Below are 7577 nucleotides of genomic sequence, written 5' to 3'. Positions count from 1 at the left end.
TATAGAAAGTGGACACAAGATGGCTCAATTGATAAAGTATGTGCCTTGCAAGAAAGAAGACCTGAGTTCAATCCCCAGAACCCAAGTTTAAAAATATAGTGGCACATTTGTAATTCCCATGATACAAGAAGCAGAGACAGGCAGATCCCCAAGGCTCATTGGCCAACTAGCCTAGTCTCCTGAGTGAGAGACATTGTCACAAAAGGGAGTGGAGGGAGTGTGTGGATAATGCCTACGGAATGATAGTCAAAGCTGTTATTTGATCCCCACTCATATACACACACATGAGCAAGGGAGCACATGTGTGCATATGCAAGTACTACGCATGCACGCACACACACACACACATGCGCACGTGCATGCACACACACACAGGGTAGGGGGAGAGAGGGAGAGTAATCAAGAGAAATGAAACAGATCTAGCCGGGCAGTGGTGGTGCACGCCTTTAATCCCAGCACTTGGGAGGCAGAGGCAGGCGGATCTCTGTGAGTTCGAGACCAGCCTGGTCTACAGAGCAAGTGCCAGCACAGGCTCCAAAGCCACAGAGAAACCCTGTCTCAAAAAACCAAAGAGAGAGAGAGAGAGAGAGAGAGAGAGAGAGAGAGAGAGAGAGAGAGAGAGAAATGAAACAGATCTTCAGATCAACTGGATTTACAATGCAGTCCTAGAACCAAAGGACTGAAGCAAAGAAGCAAACAAAACTCCTAAGAACTGAAACACCAGGTCTCACAAATAGTTCCTTTCAAAGGCAATAAGTCCCACTGCCTATGATTCTTGAGGCAAAGGAGGACTTCACCTTGGAATCAGGCCTCAGTACCCTCAGCATGAGACTTGGGCCACTTCAAGACAAGCATCAAAGCCAGGCATGGTGGCCTATACTCATAATCTTAGCTATGGAAAGAGAAGGTAGGATGATCAGTTCAAGGTCAGTCTCTACTACGATGTGAACATCAGCTCTGGTTTCAGATAAGAAGCCATCAGTGGCTCTTTCGGCCATCTTGGTGCCTGTGGAGGCCTGCTGGGAATAGGACTTCTAAAGGACAATATGTCTGGAAGGCTGTGGTGCAAGTCCACTTTTGCTGGTTATAAGCAAGGTCTCCGGAACCAGAGAGCACACGGCTCTTCTTAAAATTGAAGGCGTTTATGCCCGAGATGAAACTGAATTTTACTTGGGCAAGAGATGCGCTTATGTATATAAAGCAAAGAACAACACAGTGACACCTGGAGGCAAACAAAACAAAACCAGAGTGATCTGGGGCAAAGTAACTCGGGCCCATGGAAACAGTGGCATGGTTCTTGCCAAATTCCGAAGCAACCTTCCTGCAAAGGCCATTGGACACAGAATCCGTGTGATGCTGTACCCATCCCGGATTTAAACCAATGAAAAGTAAATAAATAAAAGTGGATTTGTGCTCTTGTATTTTTTTTCACCAGAAAAAAAAAAGAAGAAGCCATCAGTGGTGATCATGGTGCCATTTGAGACATAAGTAGTGTAAAGAGACTTGCCCATGGGGATCTGGATCAGGAGAAGAGAGGAAGGTAGGTTCTATAGGGTGACCCAATGTAAGAGGAGACTACTCATTCATTTCCTGGCCACCCAGACCTGAATAATCACACAAAACATTATTAATTAAAATACTGCTTGTCCTATTAGCTTAGACTTCTTATTAACTATTTCTTACATCTTAAATTAATCCATCTCTACTAATCTGTGTAATGGCACAAGGCTATGTGGTTTACTGGTAAGGGTCCAGTATCTGTTTCCTTCTGTAGCTACATGGCATTTCTTTGACTATGCCTACTCTCAATATATATCTCTGTTCTGATTTCCCATTTGGCTCTACTCTGCTAAGCCATTGGCCAAAGAAGCTTCTTTATTAATCAAAAATAATAAAACATATTCACAGAATACAGATGGGAATCCCACATCATCTCCCCTTTTCTGTCTAAATAAAAAGGAAGGTTTTAACTTTAACATAGTAAAATTACATATAACAAAACAGTTATCAAGTAAGAATTATAATTACAATATTTAATCCATTTACATTTGGTCAATTAAGGAAAATACTGTATCATCTATCCTATCTTTGTGAGTCTAAAGTTTTATATTTAATTTATCCTTTATCATAACTAAGGAAATTATAACTATCTGTCTTCAACTCTTCAAAGACCCCCAGGATATCACATTACCTAAGTAAACAGAAAGTACATTGTAAGCAACTTCCAAAACTTTAGAATTGACAGAAACATCTCTCTTCCTAGACAGTCATTCAAAGTTCTTCTGTAAAGTTGGGGCATCATCCATCTTTAGCCTATAGGCCCAGAGTATCCAGCAGACTTTTCCATGAAGCAGGAAATTTGAAGATCTATTCAGCCTTGTAATGGCAAAATTCATCAGTTGCTTTCTTCTGTGCCCTGCAGAATGTCTGGCAGTTTATTCTGTGAAGCAGTAACATGGAGGAGCCATCCATCTTTTGGAAAGTTCAGCAGTCACTTTTCTGTGGATCCTGCATGTCCAGTTCATACAGCACACCATCAAGCAGCCCAGGCAAGAGCAGTTTCTTGCACAAATGGCTAGCCTTGTCACATTGAAGACAAATTTCATAATGAGTTTCTTCAATGCCCATCAACCTCTCTGAAGTAACTGGTACTGCCAGAAGTAGACCTGTCTCATTATCAAGAAAAGTCTAAGTTCTTAAAACATTTTAAATGCCATATCTGTATGTCTTTGAAAGGTTTGAAGAACAACTATCCATCTGAAATATATCTCTATATTTCTAGAAAATCTAACATGACTATAAGCTTGACTATTATAAATGACTACCTATTAATCTGCAAATTTAATTATACATTACATTTTTAAATGAGCTGTATAAACAATACCTTAAACAAGAGTAGAAATACAAAATTGACCTTAAGTTTGTATTAATAAACCAAATCCATACCAATATAAAATATTCATTTCTATAGCATATGTCCCTTATTGTTTTAGAAATTGATTAACATTTATAACTAACCCTTTGTAAATTAAAATAAACATTTATAAACAACCATTTTGGGAATTTGGGCGTAGTTTTCTCCAAACTGCTTTCTGCTTTTTTGTTGGAGAACTTTGGGGGGTCTTGTTCCATCAAACCACATTAGTCTGAAAGGAACCCACAGGTTCTCTATGAAAACAAAAGCAGACCCTCTTTTCCAAAGCAACATATCCTTAGACCCAAATTTTGAAGTCAAGAGACCTTTACGCTGGTTTCTTAACTTAGCAGCCCCCAGAATCAAATGTCTCTCTGCAGTCAAAAAATTTAAAGAAAACACAATAATATGCATAATCCAGACTCTCTCTGTATTTTCCATCTTTAGGTGGATTTTTTTACTCTATTACTTTTTAATATTTATTTTCTTTATTCCTTTATGTCTGTCTATACTCTTTTATATTACTTTTACTGTCTCTTTAAAGATTTTACTTCTTTTTATAACTGTCTATGCACTTTTTCTTCTCTCTCCCAAGCCTATGTACATTTTTAAACACACCTGTTCAGAGGTCTATTTCTGTCTCAATCTGTCTTTATTGTCTATTTGCAATCATTTTCTGAGCAAGAACACTTTTTTAAATGCTAAATGGGCATGACTAGAACCAACTCTGTGGCCCTGTCTCTATGCTCTACACAGTCCAACATGGTGGAGGCATGTTCATCGCCTCTGTGAGCCATGCTCACCACAGCAGCTCCAGGGATGTGGAGGCCCAAAGAGGTCAAAGGTTAGAGAGTTTGTGACTTGTTTTTAGTTCATTCATGGTTATTGTGCTTCTAACTCAAATGAGGTCCCACCTAGTTGTAAGTCAGAGAGTTCTGCTTTCTCAAGGCTACTGTGGACAGGTGTGGCTAGTTGCCAGACCTCAGGCTCCTAAACTAGAGAAGTAGTTGGTTCCTATCTAAAACAAAAGTCTATAGATCCAACTAAGTTCCAGTTCCCTTTATGGAAATAACTTGGAATTCCACCCAAGGAGTGGTTTGTCTACAGCGAGTTTGGTCTAGGGTGTGAGTGATGAATGTAGCCCGTGACTTTTAATTTGTATGTTAATGCAATCCTTTTGTTCTACTCCTACCTTTTGACGTCAGGAGTATATTAAGCAGCTGAAAAAGAAAACACAGGCAAATTTTCAGTACTTACTGAAAAATTCCCTCCCAAAATATTATCCTATATGTTTCTGCATTTTATTATTTTTGTTCACATCTTCATATTCTTTACTATATTTGTAAATTCCCATGCCTCCACTCTGGAAGAGAGTATTTTTGTTGAGGATAGCCCCCAACACAGGAACACAATGAGTCTATGTAGCCATTAAGGAATTAGTAGCAAGCTGCTCACAAACCCCATTTAAGTAGAGGACCTTCCAAAAGAGTCAGAATTTCATGCTACCAGCATGAACCAGAAATCCAGCTCTTAAAGAAGCCACTCAGTTCTTGCTGCTAATGCTGAGTTAGGAAGTCTTTTCTTAAAGAAGATGTGCCTCTGTTCACTGACAGCAAACAGAGCCCAATCCAAGAAAATGCTACTACCAAGAAGCTGTGGTTAACTCTGTTCTTTTGTGTCTAGAATTCCTTCCCAAGCTCTCTCAGGTTTTATGTGGATGTAATTGTGCCCCACACTGTGTACCATCTGTAGGCAGAGACTGCTTGTTTGTTTCCTATTCACCGAGACCCAAATAATCATACAAAACTATTATTAATTACAAAATTGCTTGTTCTATTATCTCAGGTTTCTTATTAACTAACTCTTATGTCTTAAAATTAACACATTTCTATTAATCTGTGAATCAGCACAAGGCTATGGCTTACTGGTAAGGGTCGGGTGCCTGTCTCCTTTGGCAGCTACAAGGCATCTCTTTGACTCTACCTACTCTCTCTCTCTCTATCTCTGTTCTGATTTCCCACCTGGCTTTACTCTACTAAGCCATTGGCCAAAGCAGCTTCTTTATTAACCAATGGTGATAAAACATATTCATACCATAAGGAGGAAAATCCCACATCAACCAAATGGGTGAATTCAGGAGTCTTTAGGGGTACTCTTTGGCAAAGATACTGCAGTGCCTTCTGGGATAACTAGTGAAGCCAAAGTTCCTTTGGAGTGTGGGATGTGGAGCTAAGCCTGAAAACTTGAGTGTGGGATCATTTTCTGGCAATTCATATAGAATTATGTCATTTTCCAGTATGAGATGATTAAGAAAATCTTACCTTGTATGAAAAATGTGAACTAAATTATTTTTTTTAATTCAAGATGCCCACAATCTCAAAATTGTGTGATCAAGTGAATTTATTTCTTTTTGTTTTAGTTTGTTGCTGTTGATGTTGCTGTTTGGGTTTTTTGTAGTCCTGACTATACTGCAGTTCACTTTGTAGACCAGGCTGGCCTTGAACTCACAGAGATGATCTACCTGTCTCTGCTGGGATCAAAGGCATGTACCACACACCCAGTTATCAAGTGAATTTCATGTTAAATTCATCCAAACATCTCCTGCCACCAGGCAGTGATCATACACGCCTTTAATCCCAGCACTGGGGAGGCAGAGGCAGGTGGAACTCTGATTTGGAGGCCAGCCTGGTCTACAGAATGAGTTCCAGGACAGCCAGGGCTACACAGAGAAGCCCTGTCTTGAAAAACCAAAGCCAAACTACCAAATTCCTCCTGCCAAAGCAGTCAGCAATTAAACAGAAATAGTGCTCCTACGGGTTTATGCACTTGGGCTAGGGAGATATTCAGCAGGTAACATACTAGCAGAGTATCTTCATTATAACTGTCAGCTTGACACAGCCTAGAGTCACCTGAGAAGGGAGTCTCTGTTGGGGAATTGCCCAGATCACATTGACCTGTAAGCATGTCTATGGAGGGAGGGATTGTCTCAATTGCTAATTGCTGTGGGCAACACCATCCCACAGGCATAAAAAGTCTAGTTAGCCAGGTCTACATGGAAAGCTCCATGTAAGCCAGGGTGACATAGTGAGAACGCCTGCCTTTAAAAAGACCGACAGATAAAAAGGGAGGGAGGGAGGCAGGGAGAAAGGGAGGGATGAAGGAAAAAGGAAGAGAGAGAGGGAGAGAAGGATGGAAGAAGGAATTAAGAAAGAAAAGAGGGGAAGCGAAGAAACAAGGAATGAAGGAAGGAAAGAAAAAGATGGGGGGGAAGAAGGAAGGAAGGAAGGAAGGAAGGAAGGAAGGAAGGAAGGAAGGAAGGAAGGAAGGAAGGAAGGAAGGAAAGAATAAAGGCAGGCTAGTTAGGCATGAACCTGTGGGCCAGCTTGAAGTTTCTGCTTGATTTCTTGTAAGTTATAATAAGCCCTTTCTTCTTCTAAATTGCATATGGTCAGAGTAGTTTATTACAGCAACAGAAAGGAAACCAGAACACTGCAAACCTGATGACTGGAGGTGGATTTCTTTGACCGAGGTTTAAAACCGGGTGTGACAATTGGACAATGCTGAGAGTTAAAGATCTCAGAATACTCAGATCAAAATGGGATGACCTCATGACACCCCTCCCCATGGAAGAGGAAGTGGAAAGATGCTAAGAGTGAGAGGGATTGGATGGTTTCAAGGAAAGTGTCTTTCAGACACAGTAGGACTGATGTACATATATGAACTCCTAGAGACTGTGGCAGTATGCACTGGGGCTGCACAGTTCCATGCCAGACAGAATCCGACACTAAGATGGGGAAGTAGGCAAGGGCCCCCATCTCAAACGATGAAGCTATCTCCAATTGACACCTGCTGGCAACAGAAAAATTAGTTTTAGCCAATGGAGTCTTCTCACTGGGTATATAAGCCATATTTAAGGGTAGGCTCCAGGCCCAACAGCAGAAGGCCAACACAAAATGAACTCAATGGTATTTTTGGAGAGTCTGACTCATATTGCTTTGTTTGGGAACTTTTTACCTCACTAGTACTTGGCTTGTATGTGATTGTTTCAGATTTTGTGTGTTTATGGGTTTTGTTTTGTGTGTGTGTTTCTTGTGCTTTTCATTTGTTTTTTGTTTGCTTGTTTGTTTTCTAAAGAAGGGGCGGAGTTAGAACAATGGGGACATAGAGAGAATCTGAGAGATGAGGGAGAAGAAACCACGATCAGAATATGTTGTATAAAAAAAAACTATTTTCAATTTAAAAAGCCAAGTGTGAGACACATCTGTAATCCCAGAACCTCATACTGTAAATTGGGAGAATAGCCTGATAATTCATAGGCCACTAGCGGGGAGGATGCATCAACAAAAACAGCAAGAGAAAGACATTGCCTCAGCAAAGTAGGAGAACAGCTCCCCCTGGAAGTTGTCTTTCGACCTCCACACATGTGTCACGGCACAAGCACACCTGCACTGTGCGCACACACAAAATAAATAAATAAGAGCATGCACTTGAATTGTGGAGCTTTTGAAATACACGTGTTGTGTTTCACATCGTCCAGGCTGGCTATGCGAATTCTCAATGTAGTCAAAGATGCCCTATGAACATCTGATTCCCCATCTCTCTACCTCCTGAGATCTGAGATGACAGGCATGTGCCACCATGTCTGATTGATATAGTGCTGGGG

At 40.7% G+C, this 7577-nt stretch overlaps 1 pseudogene; it reads left to right on the top strand.

The window, feature by feature from the left end:
- The first annotated feature begins 1046 nt into the window (after positions 1 to 1046).
- LOC126512700 (60S ribosomal protein L35a-like) lies at positions 1047 to 1420 on the top strand (annotated as a pseudogene).
- The last annotated feature ends 6157 nt before the right edge of the window (positions 1421 to 7577 follow it).

The sequence above is a fragment of the Alexandromys fortis genome, unplaced genomic scaffold (genome assembly GCF_014885135.2).
Source record: "Alexandromys fortis isolate MF-2015 unplaced genomic scaffold, M_Fortis_MF-2015_v1.1 scaffold_120, whole genome shotgun sequence".
NCBI classification, from domain to species: domain Eukaryota; kingdom Metazoa; phylum Chordata; class Mammalia; order Rodentia; family Cricetidae; genus Alexandromys; species Alexandromys fortis.
Note: the sequence above shows the minus strand (reverse complement) of the source record. Positions and strands in the feature narration are given on the sequence as shown.